This window comes from Budorcas taxicolor, chromosome 18 (assembly GCF_023091745.1).
Source record: "Budorcas taxicolor isolate Tak-1 chromosome 18, Takin1.1, whole genome shotgun sequence".
NCBI classification, from domain to species: domain Eukaryota; kingdom Metazoa; phylum Chordata; class Mammalia; order Artiodactyla; family Bovidae; genus Budorcas; species Budorcas taxicolor.
Genome location: NC_068927.1, coordinates 1,877,109 through 1,902,003, shown reverse-complemented (window position 1 = coordinate 1,902,003; position 24,895 = coordinate 1,877,109).

Sequence of the window (24,895 nt, the reverse complement as noted above, 5' to 3'; positions counted from 1 at the left end):
TCCCCCAGATGTCTCTGTCCATTCCAGAGGAACCTCTTTTCCCTTCACCGGCTCGTCTTTCACGCCGAGGATCGACTCACACCAAGGTGGCACTTGGCACAGCCCTGTGGGAATGCCTCGAGGGAAAGCCACTGATCCCTTGATCCACGTGACAGGAAGCGTGACCCTACTGCTGCAGCTCGGGAGGGAAGTGCACGTGCATGCCCCCACTCGAGACGAGTCCTGACTCCCCTGGGGAGACTCAGAGGCACCCCAAAATCCAAGTCAACACTGGAGAGGAATCCTCAGGTTCCGGCCCCGACTCCACACAATGTCTCAGGCCCCGGCATCGACGGGAGAGGAATTACGAGATGGCACCTAGCAACTCGCATGGGGACTGGCCCTTCCTGAGGCCACCAGAGCGGGTCCCTGAGGTCCCCGTCGTAACTCGAGAAGACCTGCCGCAACTCGAGAATATCCAGGGGGTTCTCCCCTGCAGGCGAGATGACGCCCATTTCCGCAGAGGCTTCTCGTGGCTAATCACACCTCACCTCTGGAACGTCGAAAGGGTCCTTCACACCCTTGGTGCAACTCAAGAAGTTCCCCGACATACCCTTCTCCACTCGAGAGGAAACACGAGGGTCCCGGCCACATCCAGAGGAGCCCCGTTTCCACCTCGTAGCTCGAGGTGACGGATCCTTTCCCTGCTTCGTCGGGAAAGAATTCCCGGCGTTCCCGTCGCATCTCAAGAGGAGGCCCTCTAAACAGGAACGGCGAGAGGAACTCCGGGGTCGTGCCACCATTCCAAGAGTCCCCCAGATGTCTCAGTCCATTCCAGAGGAACCTCTTTTCCCTTCACCGGCTCGTCTTTCACGCCGAGGATCGACTCACACAAAGGTGGCACTTGGCACAGCCCTGTGGGGAAGCCTCGAGGGAAAGCCTCGAGGGAAACCACAGATCCCTTGATCCACGTGACAGGAAGCGTGACCCTACTGCTGCAGCTCGGGAGGGAAGCGCACGTGCATGCCCCCACTCGAGACGAGGCCTGACTCCCCTGGGGAGACTCAGAGGCACCCCAAGATCCATGTCAACACTGGAGAGGAATGTTCAGGTTCCGGCCCCGACTCCACACAAGGTCTTAGGCCCAGGCATCGATCGGAGAGGAATCCCGAGATGGCCCCTAGCAACTCGCATGGGGACTGGCCCTTCCTGAGGCCACCACAGCGGGTCCCTGAGGTCCCCGTCGTAACTCGAGAAGACCTGCCGCAACTCGAGAATATCCAGGAGGTTCTCCCCTGCAGGCGAGATGAGGCCCATTTCCGCAGAGGCTTCTCGGGGCTAATCACACCTCACCTCTGGAACGTCGAAACGGTCCTTCCCACCCTTGGTGCAACTCAATAAGTTCCCCGACATACCCGTCTCCACTCGAGAGGAAACACGAGGGTCCCGCCCACATCCAGAGGAGCCCCGTTTCCGCCTCCTAGCTCGAGGTGAGGGCTCCTTTCCCTGCTTCATCGGGAAAGAATTCCCGGCGTTCCCGTCGCATCTCAAGAGGAGGCCTTCTCAACAGGAACGGCGAGATGAACTCCAGGGTCGTGCCACCATTCCAAGAGTCCCCCAGATGTCTCAGTCCATTCCAGAGGAACCTCGTTTCCTTTCACTGGCTCGATTTTCACACCGAGGATCGACTCACACCAAGGTGCCTCTTGGCACAGCCCTGTGGGAAAGCCTCGAGGGAAAGCCTCGAGGGAAAGCCTCGAGGTAAAGCCACAGATCCCCTGATCCACGTGACAGGAAGCGTGACCCTACTGCTGCAGCTCGGGAGGGAAGCGCACGTGCATGCCTCCACTCGAGACGAGGCTTCACTCCCCTGGGGAGACTCAGAGGCACCCCAAGATCCATGTCAACACTGGAGAGGAATCCTCAGGTTCCGGCCCCGACTCCACACAAGGACTGAGGCCCCGGCAAGGACGGGAGAGGAATCCCGAGATGGCCCCTAGCAACTCGCATGGGGACTGGCCCTTCCTGAGGCCACCAGAGCGGGTCCCTGAGGTCCCCGTCGTAACTCAAGAAGACCTGCCGCAACTCGAGAATATCCAGGAGGTTCTCCCCTGCAGGCGAGATGAGGCACATTTCCGCAGAGGCTTCTCGGGGTTAATCACACCTCACCTCTGGAACGTCGAAAGGGTCCTTCCCACCCTTGGTGCAACTCAAGAAGTTCCCCGACATACCCGTCTCCACTCCAGAGAAAACACGAGGGTCCCGCCCACATCCAGAGGAGCCCCGTTTCCGCCTCCTAGCTCGAGGTGAGGGATCCTTTCCCTGCTTCGTCTGGAAAGAATTCCCGGCATTCCCGTAGCAACTGAAGAGGAGGCCCTCTGAACAGGAACGGCGAGAGGAACTCCAAGGTCCTGCCACCATTCCAAGAGTCCCCGAGATGTCTCAGTCCATTCCAGAGGAACCTCTTTTCCCTTCAATGGCTCGTCTTTCACGCCGAGGATCGACTCACACAAAGGTGGCACTTGGCAAAGCCCTGTGGGAAAGCTTCGAGGGAAAGCCTCGAGGGAAACCACAGATCCCTTGATCCACGTGACAGAAAGCGTGACCCTACGGCTGCAGCTCGGGAGGGAAGCGCACGTCCATGCCCCCACTCCAGACGAGGCCTGACTCCCCTGGGGAGACTCTGAGGCACCCCAAATCCATGTCAACACTGGAGACGAATCCTCAGGTCCCTGCCCCGACTCCACACAATGTCTCAGGCCCCGGCATCGACGGCAGAGGAATCCCGAGATGGCCCCTAGCAACTCGCATGGGGACTGGCCCTTCCTGAGGCCACCAGAGCGGGTCCCTGAGGTCCCCGTCGTAACTCAAGAAGACCTGCCGCAACTCGAGAATATCCAGGAGGTTCTCCCCTGCAGGCGAGATGAGGCACATTTTCGCAGAGGCTTCTCGGGGTTAATCACACCTCACCTCTGGAACGTCGAAAGGGTCCTTCCCACCCTTGGTGCAACTCAAGAAGTTCCCCGACATACCCGTCTCCACTCCAGAGAAAACACGAGGGTCCCGCCCACATCCAGAGGAGCCCCGTTTCCGCCTCCTAGCTCGAGGTGAGGGATCCTTTCCCTGCTTCGTCGGGAAAGAATTCCCGGCATTCCCGTCGCATCTCAAGAGGAGGCCCTCTCACCAGGAACAGCGAGAGGAACTCCGGGGTCCTGCCACCATTGCAGGAGTCCCCCAGATGTCTCTGTCCATTCCAGAGGAACCTCTTTTCCCTTCACCGGCTCGTCTTTCACGCCGAGGATCGACTCACACCAAGGTGGCACTTGGCACAGCCCTGTGGGAATGCCTCGAGGGAAAGCCACTGATCCCTTGATCCACGTGACAGGAAGCGTGACCCTACTGCTGCAGCTCGGGAGGGAAGTGCACGTGCATGCCCCCACTCGAGACGAGTCCTGACTCCCCTGGGGAGACTCAGAGGCACCCCAAAATCCAAGTCAACACTGGAGAGGAATCCTCAGGTTCCGGCCCCGACTCCACACAATGTCTCAGGCCCCGGCATCGACGGGAGAGGAATTACGAGATGGCACCTAGCAACTCGCATGGGGACTGGCCCTTCCTGAGGCCACCAGAGCGGGTCCCTGAGGTCCCCGTCGTAACTCGAGAAGACCTGCCGCAACTCGAGAATATCCAGGGGGTTCTCCCCTGCAGGCGAGATGACGCCCATTTCCGCAGAGGCTTCTCGTGGCTAATCACACCTCACCTCTGGAACGTCGAAAGGGTCCTTCACACCCTTGGTGCAACTCAAGAAGTTCCCCGACATACCCTTCTCCACTCGAGAGGAAACACGAGGGTCCCGGCCACATCCAGAGGAGCCCCGTTTCCACCTCGTAGCTCGAGGTGACGGATCCTTTCCCTGCTTCGTCGGGAAAGAATTCCCGGCGTTCCCGTCGCATCTCAAGAGGAGGCCCTCTAAACAGGAACGGCGAGAGGAACTCCGGGGTCGTGCCACCATTCCAAGAGTCCCCCAGATGTCTCAGTCCATTCCAGAGGAACCTCTTTTCCCTTCACCGGCTCGTCTTTCACGCCGAGGATCGACTCACACAAAGGTGGCACTTGGCACAGCCCTGTGGGGAAGCCTCGAGGGAAAGCCTCGAGGGAAACCACAGATCCCTTGATCCACGTGACAGGAAGCGTGACCCTACTGCTGCAGCTCGGGAGGGAAGCGCACGTGCATGCCCCCACTCGAGACGAGGCCTGACTCCCCTGGGGAGACTCAGAGGCACCCCAAGATCCATGTCAACACTGGAGAGGAATGTTCAGGTTCCGGCCCCGACTCCACACAAGGTCTTAGGCCCAGGCATCGATCGGAGAGGAATCCCGAGATGGCCCCTAGCAACTCGCATGGGGACTGGCCCTTCCTGAGGCCACCACAGCGGGTCCCTGAGGTCCCCGTCGTAACTCGAGAAGACCTGCCGCAACTCGAGAATATCCAGGAGGTTCTCCCCTGCAGGCGAGATGAGGCCCATTTCCGCAGAGGCTTCTCGGGGCTAATCACACCTCACCTCTGGAACGTCGAAACGGTCCTTCCCACCCTTGGTGCAACTCAATAAGTTCCCCGACATACCCGTCTCCACTCGAGAGGAAACACGAGGGTCCCGCCCACATCCAGAGGAGCCCCGTTTCCGCCTCCTAGCTCGAGGTGAGGGCTCCTTTCCCTGCTTCATCGGGAAAGAATTCCCGGCGTTCCCGTCGCATCTCAAGAGGAGGCCTTCTCAACAGGAACGGCGAGATGAACTCCAGGGTCGTGCCACCATTCCAAGAGTCCCCCAGATGTCTCAGTCCATTCCAGAGGAACCTCGTTTCCTTTCACTGGCTCGATTTTCACACCGAGGATCGACTCACACCAAGGTGCCTCTTGGCACAGCCCTGTGGGAAAGCCTCGAGGGAAAGCCTCGAGGGAAAGCCTCGAGGTAAAGCCACAGATCCCCTGATCCACGTGACAGGAAGCGTGACCCTACTGCTGCAGCTCGGGAGGGAAGCGCACGTGCATGCCTCCACTCGAGACGAGGCTTCACTCCCCTGGGGAGACTCAGAGGCACCCCAAGATCCATGTCAACACTGGAGAGGAATCCTCAGGTTCCGGCCCCGACTCCACACAAGGACTGAGGCCCCGGCAAGGACGGGAGAGGAATCCCGAGATGGCCCCTAGCAACTCGCATGGGGACTGGCCCTTCCTGAGGCCACCAGAGCGGGTCCCTGAGGTCCCCGTCGTAACTCAAGAAGACCTGCCGCAACTCGAGAATATCCAGGAGGTTCTCCCCTGCAGGCGAGATGAGGCACATTTCCGCAGAGGCTTCTCGGGGTTAATCACACCTCACCTCTGGAACGTCGAAAGGGTCCTTCCCACCCTTGGTGCAACTCAAGAAGTTCCCCGACATACCCGTCTCCACTCCAGAGAAAACACGAGGGTCCCGCCCACATCCAGAGGAGCCCCGTTTCCGCCTCCTAGCTCGAGGTGAGGGATCCTTTCCCTGCTTCGTCTGGAAAGAATTCCCGGCATTCCCGTAGCAACTGAAGAGGAGGCCCTCTGAACAGGAACGGCGAGAGGAACTCCAAGGTCCTGCCACCATTCCAAGAGTCCCCGAGATGTCTCAGTCCATTCCAGAGGAACCTCTTTTCCCTTCAATGGCTCGTCTTTCACGCCGAGGATCGACTCACACAAAGGTGGCACTTGGCAAAGCCCTGTGGGAAAGCTTCGAGGGAAAGCCTCGAGGGAAACCACAGATCCCTTGATCCACGTGACAGAAAGCGTGACCCTACGGCTGCAGCTCGGGAGGGAAGCGCACGTCCATGCCCCCACTCCAGACGAGGCCTGACTCCCCTGGGGAGACTCTGAGGCACCCCAAATCCATGTCAACACTGGAGACGAATCCTCAGGTCCCTGCCCCGACTCCACACAATGTCTCAGGCCCCGGCATCGACGGCAGAGGAATCCCGAGATGGCCCCTAGCAACTCGCATGGGGACTGGCCCTTCCTGAGGCCACCAGAGCGGGTCCCTGAGGTCCCCGTCGTAACTCAAGAAGACCTGCCGCAACTCGAGAATATCCAGGAGGTTCTCCCCTGCAGGCGAGATGAGGCACATTTTCGCAGAGGCTTCTCGGGGTTAATCACACCTCACCTCTGGAACGTCGAAAGGGTCCTTCCCACCCTTGGTGCAACTCAAGAAGTTCCCCGACATACCCGTCTCCACTCCAGAGAAAACACGAGGGTCCCGCCCACATCCAGAGGAGCCCCGTTTCCGCCTCCTAGCTCGAGGTGAGGGATCCTTTCCCTGCTTCGTCGGGAAAGAATTCCCGGCATTCCCGTCGCATCTCAAGAGGAGGCCCTCTCACCAGGAACAGCGAGAGGAACTCCGGGGTCCTGCCACCATTGCAGGAGTCCCCCAGATGTCTCTGTCCATTCCAGAGGAACCTCTTTTCCCTTCACCGGCTCGTCTTTCACGCCGAGGATCGACTCACACCAAGGTGGCACTTGGCACAGCCCTGTGGGAATGCCTCGAGGGAAAGCCACTGATCCCTTGATCCACGTGACAGGAAGCGTGACCCTACTGCTGCAGCTCGGGAGGGAAGTGCACGTGCATGCCCCCACTCGAGACGAGTCCTGACTCCCCTGGGGAGACTCAGAGGCACCCCAAAATCCAAGTCAACACTGGAGAGGAATCCTCAGGTTCCGGCCCCGACTCCACACAATGTCTCAGGCCCCGGCATCGACGGGAGAGGAATTACGAGATGGCACCTAGCAACTCGCATGGGGACTGGCCCTTCCTGAGGCCACCAGAGCGGGTCCCTGAGGTCCCCGTCGTAACTCGAGAAGACCTGCCGCAACTCGAGAATATCCAGGGGGTTCTCCCCTGCAGGCGAGATGACGCCCATTTCCGCAGAGGCTTCTCGTGGCTAATCACACCTCACCTCTGGAACGTCGAAAGGGTCCTTCACACCCTTGGTGCAACTCAAGAAGTTCCCCGACATACCCTTCTCCACTCGAGAGGAAACACGAGGGTCCCGGCCACATCCAGAGGAGCCCCGTTTCCACCTCGTAGCTCGAGGTGACGGATCCTTTCCCTGCTTCGTCGGGAAAGAATTCCCGGCGTTCCCGTCGCATCTCAAGAGGAGGCCCTCTAAACAGGAACGGCGAGAGGAACTCCGGGGTCGTGCCACCATTCCAAGAGTCCCCCAGATGTCTCAGTCCATTCCAGAGGAACCTCTTTTCCCTTCACCGGCTCGTCTTTCACGCCGAGGATCGACTCACACAAAGGTGGCACTTGGCACAGCCCTGTGGGGAAGCCTCGAGGGAAAGCCTCGAGGGAAACCACAGATCCCTTGATCCACGTGACAGGAAGCGTGACCCTACTGCTGCAGCTCGGGAGGGAAGCGCACGTGCATGCCCCCACTCGAGACGAGGCCTGACTCCCCTGGGGAGACTCAGAGGCACCCCAAGATCCATGTCAACACTGGAGAGGAATGTTCAGGTTCCGGCCCCGACTCCACACAAGGTCTTAGGCCCAGGCATCGATCGGAGAGGAATCCCGAGATGGCCCCTAGCAACTCGCATGGGGACTGGCCCTTCCTGAGGCCACCACAGCGGGTCCCTGAGGTCCCCGTCGTAACTCGAGAAGACCTGCCGCAACTCGAGAATATCCAGGAGGTTCTCCCCTGCAGGCGAGATGAGGCCCATTTCCGCAGAGGCTTCTCGGGGCTAATCACACCTCACCTCTGGAACGTCGAAACGGTCCTTCCCACCCTTGGTGCAACTCAATAAGTTCCCCGACATACCCGTCTCCACTCGAGAGGAAACACGAGGGTCCCGCCCACATCCAGAGGAGCCCCGTTTCCGCCTCCTAGCTCGAGGTGAGGGCTCCTTTCCCTGCTTCATCGGGAAAGAATTCCCGGCGTTCCCGTCGCATCTCAAGAGGAGGCCTTCTCAACAGGAACGGCGAGATGAACTCCAGGGTCGTGCCACCATTCCAAGAGTCCCCCAGATGTCTCAGTCCATTCCAGAGGAACCTCGTTTCCTTTCACTGGCTCGATTTTCACACCGAGGATCGACTCACACCAAGGTGCCTCTTGGCACAGCCCTGTGGGAAAGCCTCGAGGGAAAGCCTCGAGGGAAAGCCTCGAGGTAAAGCCACAGATCCCCTGATCCACGTGACAGGAAGCGTGACCCTACTGCTGCAGCTCGGGAGGGAAGCGCACGTGCATGCCTCCACTCGAGACGAGGCTTCACTCCCCTGGGGAGACTCAGAGGCACCCCAAGATCCATGTCAACACTGGAGAGGAATCCTCAGGTTCCGGCCCCGACTCCACACAAGGACTGAGGCCCCGGCAAGGACGGGAGAGGAATCCCGAGATGGCCCCTAGCAACTCACATGGGGACTGGCCCTTCCTGAGGCCACCAGAGCGGGTCCCTGAGGTTCCCGTCGTAACTCGAGAAGACCTGCCGCAACTCGAGAAAATCCAGGAGGTTCTCCCCTCCATGCGAGAGGAGGCCCATTTCCGCAGAGGCTTCTCGGGGCTAATCACACCTCACCTCTGGAACGTCGAAAGGGTCCTTCACACCCTTGGTGCAACTCAAGAAGTTCCCCGACATACCCGTCTCCACTCCAGAGGAAACACGAGGGTCCCGCCCACATTCAGAAGAGCCCCGTTTCCGCCTCCTAGCTCGAGGTGAGGGATCCTTTCCCTGCTCCGTCGGAAAAGAATTCCCGGCGTTCCCGTCGCATCTCAAGAGGAGGCCCTCTCAACAGGAACGGCGAGAGGAACTCCGGGGTCGTGCCACCATTCCACGAGTCCCCCAGATGTCTCAGTCCATTCCAGAGGAACCTGTTTTCCCTTCACCGGCTCGTCTTTCACGCCAAGGATCGACTCACACCAAGGTGGCACTTGGCACGGCCCTGTGGGAAAGCCTCGTGGGAAAGCCTCGAGAGAAAGCCTTGAGGGAAAGCCACAGATCCCTTGATCCACGTGACTGGAAGCCTGACCCTACTGCTGCAGCTAGGGAGGGAAGCGCACGTGCATGCCCCCACACGAGACGAGGCCTGACTCCCCTGGGGAGACTCAGAGGCACCCCAAGATCCATGTAAACACTGGAGAGGAATCCTCATGTACCGGACGCGACTCCACACAAGGTCTTAGGCCCCGGCATCGACGGGAGAGGAATTCCGAGATGGCCCCTAGGAACTTGCATGGGGACTGGCCCTTCCTGAGGCCACCAGAGCGGGCCCCGAAGTCCCCGAGGTAACTCAAGAAGACCTGCCGCAACTCGAGAATATCCAGGAGGTTCTCCCCTGCAGGCGAGATGAGGCCCATTTCCGCAGAGGCTTCTCGGGGCTAATCACACCTCACCTCTGGAACGTCGAAAGGGTCCTTCCCACCCTTGGTGCAACTCAAGAAGTTCCCCGACATACCCGTCTCCACTCGAGAGGAAACACGAGGGTCCCGCCCACATCCAGAGGAGCCCCGTTTCCGCCTCGTAGCTCGAGGTGAGGGATCCTTTCCCTGCTTCGTCTGGAAAGAATTCCCGGCATTCCCGTAGCAACTGAAGAGGAGGCCCTCTGAACAGGAACGGCGAGAGGAACTCCAAGGTCCTGCCACCATTCCAAGAGTCCCCGAGATGTCTCAGTCCATTCCAGAGGAACCTCTTTTCCCTTCAATGGCTCGTCTTTCACGCCGAGGATCGACTCACACAAAGGTGGCACTTGGCAAAGCCCTGTGGGAAAGCTTCGAGGGAAAGCCTCGAGGGAAACCACAGATCCCTTGATCCACGTGACAGGAAGCGTGACCCTACGGCTGCAGCTCGGGAGGGAAGCGCACGTCCATGCCCCCACTCCAGACGAGGCCTGACTCCCCTGGGGAGACTCTGAGGCACCCCAAATCCATGTCAACACTGGAGACGAATCCTCAGGTCCCTGCCCCGACTCCACACAATGTCTCAGGCCCCGGCATCGACGGCAGAGGAATCCCGAGATGGCCCCTAGCAACTCGCATGGGGACTGGCCCTTCCTGAGGCCACCAGAGCGGGTCCTTGAGGTCCCCATCGTAACTCAAGAAGACCTGCCGCAACTCGAGAATATCCAGGAGGTTCTCCCCTGCAGGCGAGATGAGGCACATTTCCGCAGAGGCTTCTCGGGGTTAATCACACCTCACCTCTGGAACGTCGAAAGGGTCCTTCCCACCCTTGGTGCAACTCAAGAAGTTCCCCGACATACCCGTCTCCACTCCAGAGAAAACACGAGGGTCCCGCCCACATCCAGAGGAGCCCCGTTTCCGCCTCCTAGCTCGAGGTGAGGGATCCTTTCCCTGCTTCGTCGGGAAAGAATTCCCGGCATTCCCGTCGCATCTCAAGAGGAGGCCCTCTCAACAGGAACGGCGAGAGGAACTCCGGGGTCCTGCCACCATTCCAGGAGTCCCCCAGATGTCTCTGTCCATTCCAGAGGAACCTCTTTTCCCTTCACCGGCTCGTCTTTCACGCCGAGGATCGACTCACACCAAGGTGGCACTTGGCACAGCCCTGTGGGAAAGCCTCGTGGGAAAGCCTCGAGGGACAGCCTCGAGGGAAAGCCACTGATCCCTTGATCCACGTGACAGGAAGCGTGACCCTACTTCTGCAGCTCGGGAGGGAAGTGCACGTGCATGCCTCCACTCGAGACGAGTCCTGACTCCCCTGGGGAGACTCAGAGGCACCCCAAAATCCAAGTCAACACTGGAGAGGAATCCTCAGGTTCCGGCCCCGACTCCACACAATGTCTCAGGCCCCGGCATCGACGGGAGAGGAATTACGAGATGGCACCTAGCAACTCGCATGGGGACTGGCCCTTCCTGAGGCCACCAGAGCGGGTCCCTGAGGTCCCCGTCGTAACTCGAGAAGACCTGCCGCAACTCGAGAATATCCAGGGGGTTCTCCCCTGCAGGCGAGATGACGCCCATTTCCGCAGAGGCTTCCCGGGGCTAATCACACCTCACCTCTGGAACGTCGAAAGGGTCCTTCACACCCTTGGTGCAACTCAAGAAGTTCCCCGACATACCCTTCTCCACTCGAGAGGAAACACGAGGGTCCCGGCCACATCCAGAGGAGCCCCGTTTCCGCCTCCTAGCTCGAGGTGAGGGCTCCTTTCCCTGCTTCATCGGGAAAGAATTCCCGGTGTTCCCGTCGCATCTCAAGAGGAGGCCTTCTCAACAGGAACGGCGAGATGAACTCCAGGGTCGTGCCACCATTCCAAGAGTCCCCCAGATGTCTCAGTCCATTCCAGAGGAACCTCGTTTCCTTTCACCGGCTCGTCTTTCACGCCGAGGATCGACTCACACCAAGGTGCCTCTTGGCACAGCCCTGTGGGAAAGCCTCGAGGGAAAGCCTCGAGGGAAAGCCACAGATCCCCTGATCCACGTGACAGGAAGCGTGACCCTACTGCTGCAGCTCGGGAGGGAATCGCACGTGCATGCCTCCACTCGAGACGAGGCTTCACTCCCCTGGGGAGACTCAGAGGCACCCCAAGATCCATGTCAACACTGGAGAGGAATCCTCAGGTTCCGGCCCCGACTCCACACAAGGACTGAGGCCCCGGCAAGGACGGGAGAGGAATCACGAGATGGCCCCTAGCAACTCACATGGGGACTGGCCCTTCCTGAGGCCACCAGAGCGGGTCCCTGAGGTCCCCGTCGTAACTCGAGAAGACCTGCCGCAACTCGAGAAAATCCAGGAGGTTCTCCCCTCCATGCGAGAGGAGGCCCATTTCCGCAGAGGCTTCTCGGGGCTAATCACACCTCACCTCTGGAACGTCGAAAGGGTCCTTCACACCCTTGGTGCAACTCAAGAAGTTCCCCGACATACCCGTCTCCACTCCAGAGGAAACACGAGGGTCCCGCCCACATCGAGTGGAGCCCCGTTTCCGCCTCCTAGCTCGAGGTGAGGGATCCTTTCCCTGCTTCGTCGGGAAAGAGTTCCCGGCGTTGCCGTCGCATCTCAAGAGGAGGCCCTCTCAACAGGAACGGCGAGAGGAACTCCAGGGTCGTGCCACCATTCCAAGAGTCCCCCAGATGTCTCAGTCCATTCCAGAGGAACATCTTTTCCCTTCACCGGCTCGTCGTTCAGGCCGAGGATCGACTCACACCAAGGTGGCACGTTGCACAGCCCTGTGGGAAAGCCTCGTGGGAAAGCCTCGAGGGACAGCCTCGAGGGAAAGCCACAGATCCCTTGATCCACGTGACAGGAAGTGTGACACTACTGCTGCAGCTCGGGAGGAAAGCGCACGTGCATGCCCCCACTCGAGACGATGCCTGACTCCCCTGGGGAGACTCAGAAGCACCCCAAGATCCATGGCAACACTGGAGAGGAATCCTCAGGTTCTGGCCCCGACTCCACACAAGGTCTTAAGCCCCGGCATGGACGGGAGAGTGATCCCGAGATGTCCCCTAATAACTCGCATGGGTACTGGCCTTTCCTGAAGCCATCAGAGCGGGTCCCTGAGGTCCCCGTCGTAAGTCGAGAAGACCTGCCGCAACTCGAGAAAATCCAGGAGGTTCTCCCCTCCAGGCGAGATGAGGCCCATTTCCGCTGAGGCGTCTCGAGGCTGATCACACCTCACCTCTGGAACTTCGAAAGGGTCCTTCACACCCTTGGTGCAAATCAAGAAGTTCCCCGACCTACCCGTCTCCAGTCGAGAGGAATCACGAGGGTCCCGCCCACATCCAGAGGAGCCCCGTTTCCGCCTCGTAGCTCGAGATGGGGGATCCTTTCCCTGCTTCGTCGGGAAAGAGTTCCCGGCGTTCCCTTCGCATCTCAAGAGGAGGCCCTCTCAACAGGAACGGCGAGAGGAACTCCAGGGTCGTGCCACCATTCCAAGAGTCCCCCAGATGTCTCAGTCCATTCCAGAGGAACCTCTTTTCCCTTCACCGGCTCGTCTTTCACGACGAGGATCGACTCCCACCAAGGTGGCACGTGGCACAGCCCTGTGGGAAAGCCTCGTGGGAAAGCCTCGAGGGACAGCCTCGAGGGAAAGCAACAGATCCCTTGATCCACTTGACAGGATGCGTGACACTACTGCTGCAGCTCGGGAGGAAAGCGCACGTGCATGCCCCCACTCGAGACGATGCCTGACTCACCTGGGGAGACTGAGAAGCACCCCAAGATCCATGGAAACACTGGAGAGGAATCCTCAGGTTCCAGCCCCGACTCCACACAAGGTCTTAAGCCCCGGCATGGACGGGAGAGGGATCCCGAGTTGGCCCCTAGCAACTCGCATGGGGACTGGCCTTTCCTGAGGCCACCAGAGCGGGTCCCTTAGGTCCCTGTCGTAACACGAGAAGACCTGCTGCAACTCGAGAAAATCCAGGAGGTTCTCCCATCCAGGCGAGATGAGGCCCATTTCCGCTGAGGCGTCTCGAGGCTGATCACACCTCACCTCTGGAACTTCGAAAGGGTCCTTCACACCCTTGGTGCAAATCAAGAAGTTCCCTGACATACCCGTCTCCACTCGAGAGGAATCACGAGGGTCCCGCCCACATCCAGAGGAGCCCCGTTTCCTCTTCGTAGCTCGAGATGAGTGATCCTTTCCCTGCTTCGTCGGGAAAGAGTTCCCGGCGTTCCCGCTGCATCTCAAGAGGAGGCCCTCTGAACAGGAACGGCGAGAGGAACTCCAGGGTCGTGCCACCATTCCAAGAGTCCCCCAGATGTCTCAGTCCATTCCAGAGGAACCTCTTTTCCCTTCACCGGCTCGTCTTTCACGACGAGGATCGACTCACACCAAGGTGGCACGTGGCACAGCCCTGTGGGTAAGCCTCGTGGGAAAGCCTCGAGGGACAGCCTCGAGGGAAAGCCACAGATCCCTTGATCCACGTGACAGGAAGCGTGACACTACTGCTGCAGCTCGGGAAGAAAGCGCACGTGCATGCCCCCACTCGAGACGAGGCCTGACTCCCCTGGGGAGACTCAGAAGCACCCCAAGATCCATGGCAACACTGGAGAGGAATCCTCAAGTTCCGGCTCCGACTCCACACAAGGACTGAGGCCCCGGCATGGACGGGAGAGGAATCCCGAGAGGTCCCCTAGCAACTCACATGGGGACTGGACTTTCCTGAGGCCACCAGAGCGGGTCCCTGAGGTCCCCGTCGTAACTCGAGAAGACCTGCCGCAACTCGAGAAAATCCAGGAGGTTCTCCCTTCCAGGCGAGATGAGGCCCATTTCCGCTGAGGCGTCTCGAGTCTGATCACACCTCACCTCTGGAACTTCGAAAGGCTCCTTCACACCCTTGGTGCAAATCAAGAAGTTCCCCGACCTAGCCGTCTCCACTCGAGAGGAATCACGAGGGTCCCACCCACATCCTGAGGAGCCCCGTTTCCGCCTCGTAGCTCGAGATGAGGGATCCTTTCCCTGCTTCGTCGGGAAAGAGTTCCCGACGTTCCCGCTGCATCTCAGGAGGAGGCCCTCTGAACAGGAACGGCGAGAGGAACTCCAGGGTCGTGCCACCATTCCAAGAGTCCCCCAGATGTCTCAGTCCATTCCAGAGGAACCTCTTTTCCCTTCACCGGCTCGTCTTTCACGACGAGGATCGACTCACACCAAGGTGGCACGTGGCACAGTCCTGTGGGAAAGCCTCGTGGGAAAGCCTCGAGGGACAGCCTCGAGGGAAAGCCACAGATCCCTTGATCCACGTGACAGGAAGCGTGACACTACTGCTGCAGCTCGGGAGGAAAGCGCACGTGCATGCCCCCACTCGAGACGAGGCCTGACTCCCCTGGGGAGACTCAGAAGCACCCCAAGATCCATGGCAACATTGGAGAGGAATCCTCAGGTTCCGGCCCCGACTCCACACAAGGACTGAGGCCCCGGCATGGACGGGAGAGGAATCCCGAGAGGTCCCCTAGCAACTCGCATGGGGACTGGCCTTTCCTGAGGCCACCAGAGCGGGTCCCTGTGGTCCCCTTCGTAACTCGAGAAGACCTGCCGCAACTCGAGAATATCCAGGAGGTTCTCCCCTGCAGGCGAGATGAGGCCCATTTCCCCAGAGGCTTCTCGGTGCTAATCACACCTCACCTCTGGAACGTCGAAACGGTCCTTCCCACCCTTGGTGCAACTCAAGAAGTTCCCCGACATACCCGTCTCCACTCGAGAGGAAACACGAGGGTCCCGCCCACATCCAGAGGAGCCCCGTTTCCGCCTCCTAGCTCGAGGTGAGGGCTCCTTTCCCTGCTTCATCGGGAAAGAATTCCCGGCGTTCCCGTCGCATCTCAAGAGGAGGCCTTCTCAACAGGAACGGCGAGATGAACTCCAGGGTCGTGCCACCATTCCAAGAGTCCCCCAGATGTCTCAGTCCATTCCAGAGGAACCTCGTTTCCCTTCACCGGCTCGTCTTTCACGCCGAGGATCGACTCACACCAAGGTGCCTCTTGGCAGAGCCCTGTGGGAAAGCCTCGAGGGAAAGCCTTGAGGGAAAGCCACAGATCCCTTGATCCACGTGACAGGAAGCCTGACCCTACTGCTGCAGCTAGGGAGGGAAGCGCACGTGCATGCCCCCTCCCGAGACGAGGCCTGACTCCCCTGGGGAGACTCAGAGGCACCCCAAGATCATGTAAACACTGGAGAGGAATCCTCATGTACCGGACCCGACTCCACACAAGGTCTTAGGCCCCGGGATCGACGGGAGAGGAATTCCGAGATGGCCCCTAGGAACTTGCATGGGGACTGGCCCTTCCTGAGGCCACCAGAGCGGGCCCCTGAGGTCCCCGTCGTAACTCAAGAAGACCTGCTGCAACTCGAGAATATCCAGGAGGTTCTCCCCTGCAGGCGAGATGAGGCCCATTTCCGCAGAGGCTTCTCGGGGCTAATCACACCTCACCTCTGGAACGTCGAAAGGGTCCTTCCCACCCTTGGTGCAACTCAAGAAGTTCCCCGACATACCCGTCTCCACTCGAGAGGAAACACGAGGGTCCCGCCCACATCCAGAGGAGCCCCGTTTCTGCCTCGTAGCTCGAGGTGAGGGATCCTTTCCCTGCTTCGTCTGGAAAGAATTCCCGGCATTCCCGTAGCAACTGAAGAGTAGGCCCTCTGAACAGGAACGGCGAGAGGAACTCCAAGGTCCTGCCACCATTCCAAGAGTCCCCGAGATGTCTCAGTCCATTCCAGAGGAACCTCTTTTCCCTTCAATGGCTCGTCTTTCACGCCGAGGATCGACTCACACAAAGGTGGCACTTGGCACAGCCCTGTGGGAAAGCTTCGAGGGAAAGCCTCGAGGGAAACCACAGATCCCTTGATCCACGTGACAGGAAGCGTGACCCTACTGCTGCAGCTCGGGAGGGAAGCGCACGTGCATGCCTCCACTCGAGACGAGGCTTGACTCCCCTGGGCAGGCTCAGATGCACCCCAAGATGCATGTCAACACTGGAGAGGAATCCTCAGGTTCCGGCCCCGACTCCACACAAGGTCTTAGGCCCCGGCATGGATCGGAGAGGAATCCCGAGATGGCCCCTAGCAACTCACATGGGGACTGGCCCTTCCTGAGGCCACCAGAGCGGTTCCCTGAGGTCCCCGTCGTAACTCGAGAAGACCTGCCGCAACTCGAGAAAATCCAGGAGGTTCTCCCCTCCATGCGAGAGGAGGCCCATTTCCGCAGAGGCTTCTCGTGGCTAATCACACCTCACCTCTGGAACTTCGAAAGGGTCCTTCACACCCTGGGTGCAACTCAAGAAGTTCCCCGACATACCCGTCTCCACTCGAGAGGAAACACGAGGGTCCCGCCCACATCCAGAGGAGCCCCGTTTCCGCCTCGTAGCTCGAGGTGAGGGATCCTTTCTCTGCTTCGTCTGGAAAGAATTCCCGGCATTCCCGTCGCAACTGAAGAGGAGGCCCTCTGAACAGGAAGGGCGAGAGGAACTCCAGGGTCATACCACAATTCCAAGAGTCCCCCAGATGTTTCAGTCCATTCCAGAGGAATCTCTTTTCCCTTCACCGGCTCGTCTTTCACGCCGAGGATCGACTCACACCAAGGTGGCACTTGGCACAGCCCTGTGGGAAAGCCTCGTGGGAAAGCCTCGAGGGAAAGCCTCGAGGGAAACCACAGATCCCTTGATCCACGTGACAGGAAACGTGACCCTACTGCTGCAGCTCGGGAGGGAAGCGCACGTGCATACCCCCACTCCAGACGAGGCCTGACTCCCCTGGGGAGAAACTGAGGGACCCCAAAATCCATGTCAACACTGAAGACGAATCCTCAGGTCCCTGCGCCGACTCCACACAATGTCTCAGGCTCCGGCATCGACGGGAGAGGAATCCCGAGATGGCCCCTAGCAACTCGCATGGGGACTGGCCCTTCCTGAGGCCACCAGAACGGGTCCCTGAGGTCCCCGTCGTAACTCGAGAAGACCTGCCGCAACTCGAGAATATCCAGGGGGTTCTCCCCTGCAGGCGAGATGAGGCCCATTTCCGCAGAGGCTTCCCGGGGCTAATCACACCTCACCTCTGGAACGTCGAAAGGGTCCTTCACACCCTTGGTGCAACTCAAGAAGTTCCCCGACATACCCTTCTCCACTCGAGAGGAAACACGAGGGTCCCGGCCACATCCAGAGGAGCTCCGTTTCCGCCTCGTAGCTCGAGGTTACGGATCCTTTCCCTGCTTCGTCGGGAAAGAATTCCCGGCGTTCCCGTCGCATCTCAAGAGGAGGCCCTCTAAACAGGAACGGCGAGAGGAACTCCAGGGTCGTGCCACCATTCCAAGAGTCCCCCAGATGTCTCAGTCCATTCCAGAGGAACCTCTTTTCCCTTCAACGGCTCGTCTTTCACGCCGAGGATCGACTCACACAAAGGTGGAACTTGGCACGGCCCTGTGGGAAAGCCTCGTGGGAAAGCCTCGAGAGAAAGCCTTGAGGGAAAGCCACAGATCCCTTGATCCACGTGACAGGAAGCCTGACCCTACTGCTGCAGCTAGGGAGGGAAGCGCACGTGCATGCCCCCACTCGAGACGAGGCCTGACTCCCCTGGGGAGACTCAGAGGCACCCCAAGATCCATGTAAACATTGGAGAGGAATCCTCATGTACCGGACGCGACTCCACACAAGGTCTTAGGCCCCGGCATCGACGGGAGAGGAATCCGAGATGGCCCCTAGGAACTTGCATGGGGACTGGCCTTTCCTGAGGCCACCAGAGCGGGTCCCTGAGGTCCCCGTCGTAACTCAAGAAGACCTGCCGCAACTCGAGAAAATCCAGGAGGTTCTCCCCTCCATGCGAGATGAGGCCCATTTCCGCAGAGGCTTCTCGTGGCTAATCACACCTCACCTCTGGAACGTCGAAAGGGTCCTTCCCACCCTTGGTGCAACTCAAGAAGTTCCCCGACATACCCGTCTCCACTCGAGAGGAAACACGAGGGTCCCGCCCACATCCAGAGGAGCCCCGTTTCTGCCTCGTAGCTCGAGGTGAGGGATCCTTTCCCTGCTTCGTCTGGAAAGAATTCCCGGCATTCCCGTAGCAACTGAAGAGTAGGCCCTCTGAACAGGAACGGCGAGAGGAACTCCAAGGTCCTGCCACCATTCCAAGAGTCCCCGAGATGTCTCAGTCCATTCCAGAGGAACCTCTTTTCCCTTCAATGGCTCGTCTTTCACGCCGAGGATCGACTCACACAAAGGTGGCACTTGGCACAGCCCTGTGGGAAAGCTTCGAGGGAAAGCTTCGAGGGAAACCACAGATCCCTTGATCCACGTGACAGGAAGCGTGACCCTACTGCTGCAGTTCGGGAGGGAAGCGCACGTGCATGCCTCCACTCGAGACGAGGCTTGACTCCCCTGGGGAGGCTCAGATGCACCCCAAGATGCATGTCAACACTGGAGAGGAATCCTCAGGTTCCGGCCCCGACTCCACACAAGGTCTTAGGCCCCGGCATGGATCGGAGAGGAATCCCGAGATGGCCCCTAGCAACTCACATCGGGACTGGCCCTTCCTGAGGCCACCAGAGCGGTTCCCTGAGGTCCCCGTCGTAACTCGAGAAGACCTGCCGCAACTCGAGAATATCCAGGGGGTTCTCCCCTGCAGGCGAGATGATGCACATTTCCGCAGAGGCTTCTCGGGGCTAATCACACCTCACCTCTGGAACGTCGAAAGGGTTCTTCACACCCTGGGTGCAACTCAAGAAGCTCCCCGACATACCCGTCTCCACTCGAGAGGAAACACAAGGGTCCCGCCCACATCCAGAGGAGCCCCGTTTCCGCCTCGTAGCTCGAGGTGAGGGATCCTTTCCCTGCTTCGTCTGGAAAGAATTCCCGGCATTCCCGTCGCAACTGAAGAGGAGGCCCTCTAAACAGGAACGGCGAGAGGAACTCCAGGGTCGTGCCACCATTCCAAGAGTCCCCCAGATGTCTCAGTCCATTCCAGAGGAACCTCTTTTCCCTTCATCGGCTCGTCTTTCACGCCGAGGATCGACTCACACAAAGGTGGCACTTGGCACAGCCCTGTGGGGAAGCCTCGAGGGAAAGCCTCGAGGGAAACCACAGATCCCTTGATCCACGTGACAGGAAGCGTGACCCTACTGCTGCAGCTCGGGAGGGAAGCGCACGTGCATGCCCCCACTCGAGACGAGGCCTGACTCCCCTGGGGAGACTCAGAGGAACCCCAAGATCCATGTCAACACTGGAGAGGAATCCTCAGGTTCCGGCCCCGACTCCACACAAGGTCTTAGGCCCAGGCATCGATCGGAGAGGAATCCCGAGATGGCCCCTAGCAACTCGCATGGGGACTGGCCCTTCCTGAGGCCACCACAGCGGGTCCCTGAGGTCCCTGTCGTAACTCGAGAAGACCTGCCGCAACTCGAGAATATCCAGGAGGTTCTCCCCTCCATGCGAGAGGAGGCCCATTTCCGCAGAGGCTTCTCGGGGCTAATCACACCTCACCTCTGGAACGTCGAAAGGGTCCTTCACACCCTTGGTGCAACTCAAGAAGTTCCCCGACATACCCGTCTCCACTCCAGAGGAAACACGAGGGTCCCGCCCACATCGAGAGGAGCCCCGTTTCCGCCTCCTAGCTCGAGGTGAGGGATCCTTTTCCTGCTTCGTCGGAAAAGAATTCCCGGCGTTCCCGTCGCATCTCAAGAGGAGGCCCTCTCAACAGGAACGGCGAGAGGAACTCCGGGGTCGTGCCACCATTCCACGAGTCCCCCAGATGTCTCAGTCCATTCCAGAGGAACCTGTTTTCCCTTCACCGGCTCGTCTTTCACGCCGAGGATCGACTCACACCAAGGTGCCTCTTGGCACAGCCCTGTGGGAAAGCCTCGTGGGAAAGCCTCGAGGGAAAGCCTCGAGGGAAAGCCACAGATCCCTTGATCCACGTGACAGGAAGCGTGACCCTACTGCTGCAGCTCGGGAGGGAAGCGCACGTCCATGCCCCCACTCGAGACGAGGCTTGACTCCCCTGGGGAGACTCAGAGCACCCCAAGATCCATGTCAACACTGGAGAGGAATCCTCAGGTTCCGGCCCACCTCCACACAAGGTCTTAGGCCACGGCATCGACGGGAGAGGAATCCCGAGATGGCCCCTAGCAATTCGCATGGGGACTGCCCCTTCCTGAGGCCACCAGAGCGGGTCCCTGAGGTCCCCGTCGTAACTCGAGAAGACCTGTCGCAACTCGAGAATATCCAGGAGGTTCTCCCCTGCAGGCGAGATGAGGCCCATTTCCGCTGAGGCTTCCCGGGGCTAATCACACCTCACCTCTGGAACGTCGAAAGGGTCCTTCACACCCTTGGTGCAACTCAAGAAGTTCCCCGACATACCCGTCTCCACTCGAGAGGAAACACGAGGGTCCCGGCCACATCCAGAGGAGCCCCGTTTCCGCCTCGTAGCTCGAGGTGAGGGATCCTTTCCCTGCTTCGTCGGTAAAGAATTCCCGGCATTCCCGTCGCATCTCAAGAGGAGGCCCTCTCAACAGGAACGGCCAGAGGAACTCCAGGGTCGTGCCACCATTCCAAGAGTCCCCCAGATGTCTCTGTCCATTCCAGAGGAACCTCTTTTCCCTTCACCGGCTCGTCTTTCACGCCGAGGATCGACTCACACCAAGGTGGCACTTGGCACAGCCCTGTGGAAAAGCCTCGAGGGAAAGCCTCGAGGGAATGCCTCGAGGGAAAGCCACTGATCCCTTGATCCAGGTGACAGGAAGCGTGACCCTACTGCTGCAGCTCGGGAGGGAAGCGCACGTGCATGCCCCCACTCGAGACGAGGCCTGACTCCCCTGGGGAGACTCAGAGGCACCCCAAGATCCATGTCAACACTGGAGAGGAATGCTCAGGTTCCGGCCCCGACTCCACACAAGGTCTTATGCCCCAGCATGGATCGGAGAGGAATCCCGAGATGGCCCCTAGCAACTCGCATGGGGACTGGCCATTCCTGAGGCCACCTCAGCGGGTCCCTGAGGTCCCCGTCGTAACTCGAGAAGACCTGCCGCAACTCGAGAAAATCCAGGAGGTTCTCCCCCCCATGCGAGAGGAGGCCCATTTCCGCAGAGGCTTCTCGGGGCTAATCACACCTCACCTCTGGAACGTCGAAAGGGTTCTTCACACCCTGGGTGCAACTCAAGAAGTTCCCCGACATACCCGTCTCCACTCGAGAGGAAACACAAGGGTCCCGCCCACATCCAGAGGAGCCCCGTTTCCGCCTCGTAGCTCGAGGTGAGGGATCCTTTCCCTGCTTCGTCTGGAAAGAATTCCCGGCGTTCTTGTCGCAACTGAAGAGGAGGCCCTCTGAACAGGAAGGGCGAGAGGAACTCCAGGGTCGTGCCACCATTCCAAGAGTCCCCCAGATGTCTCTGTCCATTCCAGAGGAACCTCTTTTCTCTTCACCGGCTCGTCTTTCACGCCGAGGATCGACTCACACCAAGGTGGCACTTGGCACATCCCTGTGGAAAAGCCTCGTGGGAAAGCTTCGAGGGAATGCCTCGAGGGAAAGCCACTGATCCCTTGATCAAGGTGACAAGAAGCATGACCCTACTGCTGCAGCTCGGGAGAGAAGCGCACGTGCATGCCCCCCCCGAGACGAGGCTTGACTCCCCTGGGGAGACTCAGAGGCACCCCAAGATCCATGTCAACACTGGAGAGGAATCCTCAGGTTCCGGCCCCGACTCCACACAAGGTCTTAGGCCCCGGCATGGACGGGAGAGGAATCCCGAGATGGCCCCTAGCAACTCGCATGGGGACTGGCCCTTCCTGAGGCCACCAGAGCGGGTCCCTGAGGTCCCCGTCGTAACTCAAGAAGACCTGCCGCAACTCGAGAATATCCAGGAGGTTCTCCCCTGCAGGCGAGATGAGGCACATTTCCGCAGAGGCTTCTCGGGGTTAATCACACCTCACCTCTGGAACGTCGAAAGGGTCCTTCCCACCCTTGGTGCAACTCAAGTAGTTCCCCGACATACCCGTCTCCACTCCAGAGAAAACACGAGGGTCCCGCCCACATCCAGAGGAGCCCCGTTTCCGCCTCCTAGCTCGAGGTGAGGGATCCTTTCCCTGCTTCGTCGGGAAAGAATTCCCGGCATTCCCGTCGCATCTCAAGAGGAGGCCCTCTCAACAGGAATGGCGAGAGGAACTCCGGGGTCCTGCCACCATTCCAGGAGTCCCCCAGATGTCTCTGTCCATTCCAGAGGAACCTCTTTTCCCTTCACCGGCTCGTCTTTCACGCCGAGGATCGACTCACACCAAGGTGGCACTTGGCACAGCCCTGTGGGAAAGCCTCCTGGGAAATCCTCGAGGGAATGCCTCGAGGGAAAGCCACTGATCCCTTGATCCACGTGACAGGAAGCGTGACCCTACTGCTGCAGCTCGGGAGGGAAGTGCACGTGCATGCCCCCACTCGAGACGAGTCCTGACGCCCCTGGGGAGACTCAGAGGCACCCCAAAATCCAAGTCAACACTGGAGAGGAATCCTCAGGTTCCGGCCCCGACTCCACACAAAGTCTCAGGCCCCGGCATCGACGGGAGAGGAATTACGAGATGACACCTAGCAAATCGCATGGGGACTGGCCCTTCCTGAGGCCACCAGAGCGGGTCCCTGAGGTCCCCGTCGTAACTCGAGAAGACCTGCGGCAACTCGAGAATATCCAGGGGGTTCTCCCCTGCAGGCGAGATGACGCCCATTTCCGCAAAGGCTTCTCGTGGCTAATCACACCTCACCTCTGGAACGTCGAAAGGGTCCTTCACACCCTTGGTGCAACTCAAGAAGTTCCCCGACATACCCTTCTCCACTCGAGAGGAAACACGAGGGTCCCGGCCACATCCAGAGGAGCCCCGTTTCCGCCTCGTAGCTCGAGGTGACGGATCCTTTCCCTGCTTCGTCGGGAAAGAAATCCCGGCGTTCCCGTCGCATCTCAAGAGGAGGCCCTCTCAACAGGAACGGCGAGAGGAACCCCAGGGTCGTGCCACCATTCCAAGAGTCCCCCAGATGTCTCAGTCCATTCCAGAGGAACCTCTTCTCCCTTCACCGGCTCGTCTTTCACGCCGAGGATCGACTCACACCAAGGTGGCACTTGGCACAGCCCTGTGGGGAAGCCTCGAGGGAAAGCCTCCAGGGAAACCACAGATCCCTTGATCCACGTGACAGGAAGCGTGACCCTACTGCTGCAGCTCGGGAGGGAAGCGCACGTGCATGCCCCCACTCGAGACGAGGCCTGACTCCCCTGGGGAGACTCAGAGGCACCCCAAGATCCATGTCAACACTGGAGAGGAATGCTCAGGTTCCAGCCCCGACTCCACACAAGGTCTTAGGCCCAGGCATCGATCGGAGAGGAATCCCGAGATGGCCCCTAGCAACTCGCATGGGGACTGGCCCTTCCTGAGGCCACCACAGCGGGTCCCTGAGGTCCCCGTCATAACTCGAGAAGACCTGCCGCAACTCGAGAATATCCAGGAGGTTCTCCCCTGCAGGCGAGATGAGGCCCATTTCCCCAGAGGCTTCTCGGGGCTAATCACACCTCACCTCTGGAATGACGAAACGGTCCTTCCCACCCTTGGTGCAACTCAAGAAGTTCCCCGACATACCCGTCTCCACTCGAGAGGAAACACGAGGGTCCCGCCCACATCGAGAGGAGCCCCGTTTCCGCCTCCTAGCTCGAGGTGAGGGCTCCTTTCCCTGCTTCATCGGGAAAGAATTCCCGGCGTTCCCGTCGCATCTCAAGAGGAGGCCTTCTCAACAGGAACGGCGAGATGAACTCCAGGGTCGTGCCACCATTCCAAGAGTCCCCCAGATGTCTCAGTCCATTCCAGAGGAACCTCGTTTCCCTTCACCGGCTCGTCTTTCACGCCGAGGATCGACTCACACCAAGGTGCCTCTTGGCACAGCCCTGTGGGAAAGCCTCGAGGGAAAGCCTCGAGGGAAAGCCTTGAGGGAAAGCCACAGATCCCCTGATTCACGTGACAGGAAGCGTGACCCTACTGCTGCAGCTCGGGAGGGAAGCGCACGTGCATGCCTCCACTCGAGACGAGGCTTCACTCCCCTGGGGAGACTCAGAGGCACCCCAAGATCCATGTCAACACTGGAGAGGAATCCTCAGGTTCCGGCCCCGACTCCACACAAGGTCTTAGGCCCCGGCATGGACGGGAGAGGAATCCCGAGATGGCCCCTAGCAACTCACATGGGGACTGGCCCTTCCTGAGGCCACCAGAGCGGGTCCGTGAGGTCCCCGGCGTAACTCAAGAAGACCTGCCGCAACTCGAGAAAATCCAGGAGGTTCTCCCCTCCATGCGAGAGGAGACCCATTTCCGCAGAGGCTTCTCGGGGCTAATCACACCTCACCTCTGGAACGTCGAAAGGGTCCTTCACACCCTTGGTGCAACTCAAGAAGTTCCCCGACATACCCGTCTCCACTCCAGAGGAAACACGAGGGTCCCGCCCACATCCAGAGGAGC